Source organism: Pinus tabuliformis, chromosome 8 (assembly GCF_031772625.1).
Source record: "Pinus tabuliformis cultivar Carrire ecotype Pingquan chromosome 8, CPIR1, whole genome shotgun sequence".
In the NCBI taxonomy this organism is placed as follows: domain Eukaryota; kingdom Viridiplantae; phylum Streptophyta; class Pinopsida; order Pinales; family Pinaceae; genus Pinus; species Pinus tabuliformis.
The window spans coordinates 682,081,569-682,094,198 of record NC_142294.1 but is presented as its reverse complement, the minus strand read 5'-3'; positions in this window follow the sequence as shown (position 1 = coordinate 682,094,198).

Here is a 12,630-nt window from a genome sequence, read left to right as displayed (position 1 = left end):
AGGTCATTCTACTCTCTTTCTCTGAATAGAAAATGATTGTGAGTATAAAGAAGTATAGCATGTGCCCTGTGGGCTACTAAAATGCACAAATCCTCTCTATGTGTTTTATCTCTTATCCCTCTCAATTATTTTTGCTCATCTATGGAACAAATGCACTCGAAAGAATGGAGCCCCTTTTCCTCCTAGTGGCCCAGTTATAACGCAGTCCGATAGCTTTCTATTGGTTAGGTTTGACTAGTTGAACTCTTAACCAAAGTTACAATATAGACTCTTCTAGAGTCTTCTTCATTATAATCATGTGGCTAGCCCCTTTTCCATGAATAATGGGGGTTAATGCGGCATCAGCTTGAATTATAGTGGTGAAAACAGGAAGGTCAACTTCTGAGTACCATAACTTTTGTTTACAGACTCTGGTTGACATGATTCTTGCACTATTGGAAAGGTCTTTGTGTGTGGAATATGAAAAATAAGTTTTTATGCTAAAACATCAAATTTTTACAACCCAAAAATGTCATTTGATGCCTCAAAATGCTCCTAGAAGGTTTTAAACCTCAATTTTCCAAACTGGGTCCCGCTAGTAAACATAGTCCTATGAATTGATTCTTCCACTTTTTCCACTCTAAAAGAATCAAGATGGATGATAAATAGTAAATGATCCAATGTAGATCACCTATAGGTTGGTGCCTACAAAATAGCAGAGGGGATTAGTGTCTCCTCTATGTTGGTGCTGATAAATTGATGTAATAGTAAGTTTGTGCCTACAAGATCTTTCATATAAAAAAATTTGTTTTTCTGCCATAAGGGTTTCTACATATATCTTGTGTTCTTAATTTTATGAGATTTATGTTTTATTATATTTGGTTTACTTTAAATAAATAGAAATTTTCATTATACTGGTTCACCCTCCCTTTTTGTAAATTGTGAATCCAACATAGAGTTCAGCGAATGGTCCTAAAATTAGTTTCAGACAAGTAATATTTGAATTTTCACTCTAAATTTTTATAGGACACTTCAAACTGTGATTTTTTAGAGATGTGAAGAGACATACTAAATTACCTTAGGGATAAATTTCAAAATTAGAGTAAAAAAATTGGAGATGTGGTAAACTGTATAATTCGCTCTTGGGAAGAGGTAAAAAATCAACAAGTTTTGTTAAATTTCACTTAGCACATTGAATTTTTGTTAGAATGATGGAACTACAAAGAAGTCATATTAGAGTACCATGGGCAAAAATTTTAGGCTCAGAAGGGCTTAAATCTCATAGATATATCAAGACAATTGCCAATGATCCAGATAGTCTCCAAATTAAGGTTTTAAAGGTATGTAACCTATGAGTGACTTCGCTTTTGATTGGAAGATCTATATTTGGTGATAAAAAATTTGCGATAAATATGAAAAAGAGGATCATTATTATTTTTCTCACATGATTCTTAAGGGTGCTTCAAAATGTACTACGGCAACAAACCCCAAGAGAGATCTACTATGACTCAAGGACAAAGATAAAAAATTTCTCACTACATTGAAGAGGTGGAAAAGAAAACAAATGGGTGAAATGGAAAAGAAGATGAACGAAAATAAGGAAGAAATATAAAAATCCATGAATTCCATGGAAAAGCTTATCCTGGAGAGGGTTCCTAAAATGGATATAAAGATCCAAGGAAATCATGAAAATACAGAGAAAATTTGTGGTGGAACTCAATACATAGCAAGAGTATTTTATCATAGTTGGATAGCATTATATTGAATCATGTAACTCTAATCGTTATTTTTCACTCCAAGATCCACATCATCAAGGCTTCAATTCAACACCAAGGAACTTACTCATCCCGAGGATCAATATGAGGAAGTTTGATGGTAGTGATCCTCTAACATGGATATTCCAGATGAATCAATACTTCGATATATGCCAAGTGACGACCTTACAAGAGGTAAATATTACATATATGTTTTTATAATAAGATCAAGTTGTATGGTGTCAATGTCTTTGCAAAAGGAAAATGGTTTCTATTACAACTTGGTCCATTTTTACAAAGGAATTGATGGCACATTATGGGGATATTAAGAGAAATACATTCTTTAGCCATTTGGGAAATATTTGACAAAAAAGTCCAATACAAAGTACATGTAACAATTCCAAAAGTTAAGTCTTAGGGTAAATAACATTTCAAAGGATAATTTGTTAGATTTTTTTTATGGGAACTTTAAAGGAAAACATCCATAATGAGTTGTGTCACTTTGAACCTAAATCCCTAGAGCATGCTTTCAATCTAGCAAGGAAATTTGAAGGTAAAAATGTGGCTATTAGAAAATTGGTCACTAACAACTATAAAGAACATCACACATCCTCTCCTAAATCAACAAGGTTGACACCTCAACAAATGGATGAAATAAGAGCCAAGGGACTATGTTTCAATTGTGACGGAAAGTATAGTAAGGGGCATAAATGTAGTGAGAAGACATTATTCTACATAGATTGTGAAGGTGAAGAAGATCAAGAATTACCATCAAAATATTTAGAGCTAAAAGAGACTACTCCAATAATATCTTATCGTGCATTGACAAACGTCAATACTTCACAAACCCTCAAGATAGTGGATATATTAAAAATAAAAAGGTGACAATATTTATGGATTTGGGTAGTACCCATAACTTCATCAATTAAAAATTGACAAAACTTTTTAATTGCTTTGTATTTCCAACACCAAAATTTAAGTAATGATTGTAGATGTAGGTGCTATAAATTGTGCAAGGAAGTTCCATAATATTAATTTAAATATGGGGGAGTATTTATTGGATATTCTCATGCTTGTAGTTGAAATGGGTGGTGTTGATGTAGTATTAGGGGTCTAGTGGTTACAATCATTGGGAACAATGGCCCTTGATTTTCAATAGCTTTTCATGAGATTTTCCTTAGAAGGAAAGGACATTGATTGTAGAGGTATCCAAGGGAAACCCTCTAAAATGATAAGTTCTAATAACATGCAAAAATTACTCAAAAAGAGATATTATGGTGTAATTGCACAATTGTGTCCATTAGATGTTGAAATGTTTGTATCCCCTACTCTGGTGGATCTCCAAAAATTTATCAACAATCATTCCAAGTTATTTGGAGAGATGCCTTAGGGACTTCCACTTGCTCGAGATCATGACCATGTTATTCATTTGCAATCTATAAGTGTACCACCCTAACATTAGACCCTTTAGGTATCCATATGCATAGAAGAGTGAGATTGTGTATCCGATTCAAGAAATATTGGAGGCAAGCATCATTGAACCCAGCTACAATGCTTTCTCTTCACCAATGGCGATGGTTAAAAAAAAGATGTTTCGTGGCATATATGTCTAGATTATAGACAACTCAACAAAATGACCATCAAAGATAATTTTCCAAAATGAATTTGAAATTATCTACAGAAAGGGAATCCAAAATATTGTGGCAGATGCACTCTCAAGGAAAGAGGAAGATACAAAAGATTTACTGTGCACTATTTCCATTCCACAATCTGGTTGGGTGGAATAAGCAAGGATACAATGGAAACAAGATGAGAAGGTATGCAAGATCATTTAACAACTACAATAGGACTCTGATGCAATAGAATAATTTATATGGAAGAATTATTTGTCATGGTATAAAGATCACTTATACTTGTGTAAAAATTCTCAACTTAAATAGAAGGTCCTTCTAGAATTACACACCTCCCTTGTAGGCGATCATTCAGGGTTCTTGAAAAAATACCATATGATCAAGAAATGTTTTTTATGAAGGTATTAAAGTATATGTGCAAAAGTTTGTGGTTGAATGTGTGGTATGCCAACATAATAAAGGAGAGACAATCAAGACCTCATGGCTCTTACAACCATTAGCCATACCAAGCCAACATTGGGAATAATTTTTAATGGACTTTATTACAAGTTTACCGAAATTTGAAGGAAAAAATGCCATTACGGTATCAAATATATTCACTAAAAAGTATGCTCAATTTTTCTCTCTTTCTTATCCTTTTAAAGCAAGTACAATGGTAGAAGCATTTATGGAAACAATCCAAAATCTACATGGAATCCCAAGATTATTGTAACTGACAGAGGTCCAATTTTCACTGGAAAATTTTGGATTGAATTAGTTTCTTATTTGGGTACTCTATTGGTTCACACCTAATATTACCATCCTTAATCCGATGGGAAATTAAGATTGTGAATAAATATTTAGAAGGATATTTGCATTGCTTTTCATGTGATAAACATACAAAATGGGTGAAGTGGTTTCCCTTAGCAAAATGGTGGTACAACACATCTTTCCATAATTCATAAAACATGTTCCCTTTTCTAGCACTTTATGGGTATCATCCTTCATTCGTTACATCACTCTTGAAAGGGACTATAAAAGCTCAAGCAATGGTGGAAAACATAGGGCACCAACAAGAGGTTCTCAAACTATTAAAGGAAAACTTGGTTATAACTCAAAATAGGATGAAATAACAAGCAAATCAACATCGTAGTGAAAGAGAATTTGAAGTGGGGGATTCAATATTTGTGAGTCTACAACCATATAAAAAAATGTCCCTCAAGTAGCAAAAGAAGGAAAATAAATTAGCACTGAGGTATTATTGTTGAAAATAGCAACAAGAAATGATAAAAATAGAATCCAGAATATTCCAATTTTAATTTGTCTTTGAATTAAAATTGAGAATTAAAATTCGAATTTAGTCTCACCAGCTGCTTGAAAAATAATTAATTAATTCATCTTGAGCTAATTAGTTGGAGAAATTCAAGCTAGAAGTTTTTGTGAAGCCATGCAACAGTTATCCCTTAAATTAAGGAGATTATCCCTTAATTAAGGAGATAAGGATGAGTTATAATTGAGTCGTAATTAGTTAGCTCAGTTAAATAAGATATGTCCAGTTAAATTAGTTCCAAACAGTTTGAGGAACTAATTGTGAGTTCAGTCAGTTAATGCATGCATGCATCAAATTAGTGTACTCTAGATAACTGAAGATTCTCTCATAAATAACTCATGCATGTCTATTCAGACAAAGAACGAGTTGAGATTAAAGACAGGGACATTGTACTATCAGTTGGAAGAATTTTCCTATAAAGGAAACTCATCCATGCAGAAGGAACAAGGTTCTTTGAGGATTGCGCAGTTTTGACAATGTGTTGGAGTAGTGATCAGTGGCACACAAGGTTACAGCTGGATCACCCAGGGAAAACTGCACAAGGAAATAGGAGGCTTGGAGGGTAGAGGAGAAGGTTTGTGAGAAGCCTTATTTGCCTGTGAGCATCCAGGAGGATTGTATTGAGAGTTGGGTAGTTGTGAGAGCTAAGGCTTTGTGTAATTCTAAGATATTTCCACCTTGTATGATAATACAAATAGTGGGGTTTTTAGCTAAGGCTTTCCCTTGAGTATTTTCTGTGTTACATGTGTATTGATTCTTCTTCTTATGGTTATATGTGTTCAGCTTTGATTCAGCTCGATCTTTAAGCTTCCACAAGTTTGATAGTAGAAGTAGATTATAGTATTTTGCTTTGGTATATTGCATTTCGAGTTAATATACAGTCAGATTTTCTACATAGATCTCAGAGGTAGATTTATAGAGAATTTGCTAGAAATTCTACATGGTATCAGAGCCAAGTTTATCGGAGTAGTGAACAGTATACAGAGAAGAGAATTCGAAGTTTGAAATTCGGGGTTGCAGGTGCAAATCGAATTCATATCATACTTCAAGGTTGGCCAATGGCATTCTATGGCTTGAGACTCGAGTATGCCTTGGAAGGCAGCTTGAATTACATAACATGGAAAGATCACATGAAGGCTGTATTAGAAGACAACGGCTTGGACGATTTCATTGATTAAGAAATCCCAAAGCCATGTTCAACTAATGCACAAGAATTGGATGAGTGGAAGAAGTGTGTGGCAAGGGCAAGACAGATCATCCTTGAGGGAGTTCGAGACCATATTGTCTCGAGTCTCCATGGAAAGGATACTCCATATTCAATGTGGAAGACATTGAAGGACCTCTACCATAACAGTAGCGACCAGAGGAAATTGGTGCTCAAGGATAAGCTTCGAAGAATCAAGATGGAGAACGCCAATACTATTTCAACATATCTGAACAAGCTCTCCACTTGCAGAGAAGAGCTTGGAAGTGTGGGAATAACTATTGTCGATGATGATATGGTGAGCCTCGCTCTCCTTGGCCTTCCAAAGAGTTGGAAAAGCTACCAGGACTTTGTGAATGGAAGGGAGAAATTGTCGGATTGGGATGACTGTGGTTGGATCTCATGTAGGAGGAGATCAGGAGGAGCACACGAGATGGTTCTTCATCCAAGGATGATGATGAAGAAAATCTGGCCTTAGCAAGTAAGGCAAGGAAAGGGAAGGAGAAGGATTCTCATTCCAAATCAAATTCTTCTCATGGAGGGAAGAAGGTTGACAAGTCTAAAGTGAGATGCTTTAATTGTCACGAGATGGGTCATTATGTGACTAATTGCCCATCGAAGAAGTCCAAGAAGGGATCCTTGGAAGGATCTGAAGGTGAGGCATTAGCCTCTCAGTTCGAGATGGACTTTACTCTCATCGCATGCATGGTGTCATCGATGATGGGTTGTGGTTGGTTTCTTGATAGTGGAGCCTCATTCCACATGACCGGCGATAAAAGTTTATTCAGTACCTTAGAGGAGAAAGACCTCAAGATGCGCATAGAGATGGGTGACGATGAAAGGTATAATGTTTCAGGAGTGGGCACGATTTCTTTTCAGAGGGAGCATGGAGCTCTTATCACCTTAACAGATGTGAAGTATGTTTCTGGACTGAAGAAGAATTTGGTATCAATCGGGATGTTGGAGGACAAAGGTTACGATGTTGTCTTCAGTAAGGGAAAGGTTTTCCTTAGACACATTACCACGAGACAGGTGAAATAGATCAGTTCACAAGTCAAGAACCTATATGCTCTTGAGGTTCAAGATGCATGCAAAGCCTTGAGGAGCAAGGAAAATGTTAGAGACTTGGGGGTTGAGAGAGAGAGTAAATTACCTCTCAACCTGCAGTCCCAGAAGAAGTCTCAGACAATTGTGGAGGAGCCATAATTGGAGAAGCTGAGAGGAGACCGAGTGGAGGCATCAACTCATGCAGAGACCTCCATTAGGGGGAAATTTCGAGCCAAGTCAACAGAGAGATCACATGCAGCCATACCTCCAGGAGTGAGGTGGGGCGATATGAAGTGATAGTCCCAAGAAGGTTGAAATTGGGCAGGGTCCATTGAGAGGTTTTATCTCATGGATCGTACCTTGCTACGGGAGCCCAAAGTACATAGTAGCAGGAGGAATCAGTGGGATTGATGCAGTCAGAGATCAAAGTGACAGAGGCTAGAGCAGTTAGATACTGAAGAGCACAGAGAAGGATTGACAACAGTGCAAAAAGGCTGAGTCAGCAGAAGCGCAAAGTTTTCAGTTGATAGAGGCAATAACAGTCAGAGACTTTGATGACATATGCATCATATTGATTCAACCTCATTTTTTTTTTTGGAGATTGCTAGAGTAACAACACTAGAGAGAAGTGTTGCATGCAGAACATTCCAAAGGTTCGGGATCGGGATCGAGTTGAATTCCTTTCTTGTTGAGAGGGAGTGTTGAAAATAGCAACAAGAAATGATAAAAATAGAATCCAGAATATTCCAATTTTAATTTGTCCTTGAATTAAAATTGAGAATTCAAATTCAAATTTAGTCTCACCAGCTGCTTGAAAAATAATTAATTAATTCATCTTGAGTTAATTAGTTGGAGAAATTCAAGCTAGAAGTCTTTGTGAAGTCATGCAACAGTTATCCCTTAAATTAAGGAGATTATCCCTTAATTAAGGAGATAAGGATGAGTTATAATTGAGTTGTAATTAGTTAGCTTAGTTAACTGAGTTATGTCCAGTTAAATTAGTTCCAAACAATTTGAGGAACTAATTGTGAGTTCAGTCAGTTAATGCATGCATGCATCAAACTAGTGTACTCCAGATAACTGAAGATTCTCTCATAAATAACTCATGCATGTCTATTCAGACAAAGATCCAGTTGAGATTAAAGACAGGGACATTGTACTATCAGTTGGAATAATTTTGCTATAAAGGAAACTCATGCATGCATAAGGAACAAGGTTCCTTGAGGATTGCGCAGTTCTAACAGTGTGTTGGAGCAGTGTGTGAGATCAGTGTCACACAAGGTTACAGCTAGATCACCCAGGGAAAACTGCGCAAGGAAATAGGAGGCTTGGAGGGCAGAGGAGAAGGTTTGTGAGAAGCCTTGTTTGCCTGTGAGCATCCAAGAGGATTGTACTGATAGTTGGATAGCCGTGAGAGCTAAGGCTTTATGTAATTCTGAGATATTTCCACCTTGTATGATAATACAGCATGGGGTTTTTAGCTGAGGCTTTCCCTTGTGTATTTTTTGTGTTTCATGTGTATTGATTCTTCTTCTTATGGTTATATGTGTTCAGCTCTGATTCAGCTCGATCTTCAAGCTTCTGCAAGTTTGATAGTAGAAGTAGATTATAGTATTGTGCTTTGGTATATTGCATTATTGAGTTAATCTACAGTTAGATTTTCTACATAGATCTCAGGGGTAGATTTGTAGAGAATTTGCAAGAAATTCTATAGTTATGGCCCATACAAGGTGTTTCAAAGGATTGGAAGTATGCCTTACACATTGGAGTTTACGCCATTGTCACGTGTACATCCAATGTTCCATGTTTCCTAATTAAACAAGCTAATTAATGACAAGATCCCAATCCAAAAGATTTCACTAGAGATTAATGGAGAAAGGAAAATCATACTAGAACCAATAACAATCCTAGACATAAGGATTAAGTAGCTAAAAAATCAAACAATTATTGGTTACCTCATCAAATGGAAGAACCTACCAGTGGAAGAGGCAACATGGGAAGACGAGTTGTTCATGCAGAAACACTCCTAGTTAGTTAAGTGTTGAGCACAACTCTTTTTTGAAGGGTAGGGGCATGTTAGGCCCTAGAAAAGCCCCATGTTAGCCCTAAAACCCTTTATTAAGCCCTAAACATTAGGGTATTGCATTTCTATTGTTACATTTTTATGTTGTATTCATTGTAAAAGGAGGTTTCCCCCTCAAAGTGAATCATAATTATTGTCTTGCTATCATTTTAAGGCATATGGTTCATAACAACAACAAAAATGATACCCATTCCTTCCTTAGTGATTCATTATTTTACGTGTGATGATAGCCATTTAGGGATAGGGTTAGGTTTTTGCATGCATCAACTCCCAATTAGGGTTAGAGCTTTGGACCCTTTAGATCCTCATGTTTCTAACTCCACATGTGCGAGCTAATGTAGAATCCCCATGATACCATGGTGATCAAAAGCATATAAAGTTAGCTAGCGGGAGGCAAAACTTCCTCACACAAACTCCTATTGAAGTGATCTTCATGTCGTTGGAAAGCCGTTGTTGCGTAGAACACGATTGAAGGAATGAAAAAATCCTTTGCAAAATTTTGACCAAAAAACAATCATTTAATGCTTCAAATATGTTTTGAAAGTTTCAGGACCACAAATCACCATATAAATCCACCCCTATAATAGGACATACAAGTTAATAGCTCCAAATTTTCTAAACATAAATACCAAAAGAAATAACAAATTATATAGTGATCCATTTTTGGATCATATAAAGTTAAAATTTATCAATAAATATAATGAACATATTTATAAGAAAAAATATCTACACTTTTCTTTCTAAGGCATAATAATGCAATATATGTTTCCCCTACTTAAGATTTGAGTAAGTGCAAATGAACAACCAAAATATATGCAACGTCAACCTTACATGATTCACAAGGCAACTCATCACTTGTATCCACTATCCATACAAACCCAAATAAATGACCAAGATGAGGAGCCTTAAATCCACTTTGAAAGACATGCAATGGTCTCTCAAATTCTAAAAAAGTAAATGCATATGGATGGTCGATATAAGGAACTTAACCTTATATGTCAACACACATCACTTACATCCACTGCAAATGTAAATAACAAATAAGACAACAAATCTTAAAACATGTAAACTTACTATATTTCCGATTTACAGATGCAATGTCAATAAATACGAGCAATAAAATAATATGTTATCTTTTTCTTTTGTGATTAGAGGAATCAACAACTAGGCCAGTTTTATACTTGCGTGACATGGGGTCGATTCCAATTGTTACCACTATAACCTCTAGGTGTTCACGTATGTCCCTTATGCACACATGAGTAAGTCAGGGTTTGAACCTATTACCTTTACACAAGGAATGCCTTAACAAAACACCCTATCACTACCACCTAATCTACACCTTAAAGACTAATACAAGTGAAAACTAAAGGGGTTTAAAATTATTATTTTGTCATGACTGCATTGATGTACTATAGGGAAGAAGTGTAACTTAACAAACCTTTGTAGAATAAATGTAATTTTTGATATATAAGTTAACAAATAAAACAAAATTTACATCAATTTTTATTTTGAATATACGAAATCTGTTAAAATATTTTTTTTTTTAATTAAATGCAAAAAATAAAAAAGCTTAGTGATTATTGACACTCATTAGTAGATTCAAAGTTAATATAAATCTATGTAAATGACTACAAATTGTTTTCCATTTCTTAAAATTAAAGTTTAATTCTAAACATAATTTAATGAAGTAAATAGAATTTGTGATTTTTTTATTAAAAGAAAGAAAAAGCTTAATATATTTAATGTTATTACAAATTAATTAAATAATTTGCTTATGAATAAATTTATCTAAACAACCATGTTTTGATGTGTTTTGATGTATTTAGTATTGTTATATATTGGCTTGTATTATAGTTAATGAATTCTTATTTACTAGTTTATGTTAAATGTAAGGATATAGCAATTTATTTATCATTGATTTTGTATTAGTTATGGTGGAGCTATAAATATTTACTTATTTATTAATGTAGTATATTAAGTAATTATTTTTTATTTTATTTTATTTTTGTGATATATATATATATATATATGAAAGACCCAATGAAAATTCTCTAGGGATGTCTATTCCTTGAGCCTTCTCATTATAGGCTAAAGCGTGCCTTTGAAGATCTTAACCCGAGTGGATGGGGTGGCAAGTCACAATCTCAACCACTTGAGCTAAGAACCATTAACTATTTTTGTGATATATTGAAATTTATTTTTGAGTTGTACTCCAACCCAATATGGTAGAGATGTTGTAATGTAATATCTTGTTAGCCATTTTGACTAAGTTAAATTACATAAAATAAAATAAATTAAAATAAAAAAACCTAAAATTAATAATTATATTAATAAATAAATTAGCCCTAGATCTAACTCAACTCTACCAAACACTAAGAGGGATCAAATCTCTAGATGTAAACCTCTTTTAAAGTGAAAAAACATTTGATCCCTCTCACTTGGTAGACCTAGAATTAAGATGGATCCAAGGTGGTTTTATTAGTGAAAATGATTGAAATATTATTCTTAAATTGAAAATAAGAAAAAACCACGAAACAATTAAAAAAAGTCAAAATTAAAAGACAATAAAATAGAAAAGGAAAGAAAAATTACTTATAACTAATAGAACAAGCTAAAAGTTGTATCAATTGTTCTTTCTACTTAAACTCCATTTTTTAATATGGTTAAATGTATTAATGAATATAATATAAATATAATAATATTATGTATACTTACTATTAATATAGTGTATGATATGCCCATGGAGCTTTGGATTGACGGTGAATGGGTGCGCTGTTAAGGCACTCCTTGTGATAGGTCACCAGTTCAAATCCCCGCGGGTACTTACATAGTATTAATTAGAAAAAGAATTAGAAAAAGAAAATATAGTGTATGATATATATTTATTTTATTTTATTTTATATTATACAATATTATTAAATAACATATATATACATATTTGAGATGATATGAATATATTCTATGATGATGATATGGATACCTAATTCATAATTGATAAATGTTTTAGTAATTTTTTTTGCTTTCAAATTATTTAATTTAATTCTCCATTTTTTCCATTAGTAGATTCAAAATTAATATAAATATTTGTAAATGACTAAAAATTGTTTCCCATTTCTTAAAATTCTATTTCTTAAAATGAAAGTTCTAAACATAATTTAATGAAGTAAATAGAATTTGTAATTTTTTTATTAAAAGAAAAAAAGCTTAATATATTTAATGTTATTGCAAATTAATTAAGTAATTTACTTGTGAATAAACTTATCTAAACAATCATGTTTTGATGTATTTATTGTTTTTATATATTGACATAGTTAAGAAGTGATGTATTTATTGTTTTTATATATTGACTCGTATTATAGTTAATGAATTCTTATTTCTTAGAGGTAAGGATATAGTAATTTATTCATTATTGATTTTGAATTAGTTATGGTGTGGTTATCAATATTTACTTATTTACTAATGTAAAATAATAAGAAAACATTTTATTATTATTATTATTATTATTATATATATATAGTAAATACCTAATGAAAACTTTTTAGGGATGCCTACTCCTTGAGCCTTATCCATACAGGCTAACTCCGAAGACTTTAACTTGAGTGGATGGCGTGGCAAGCCACAAT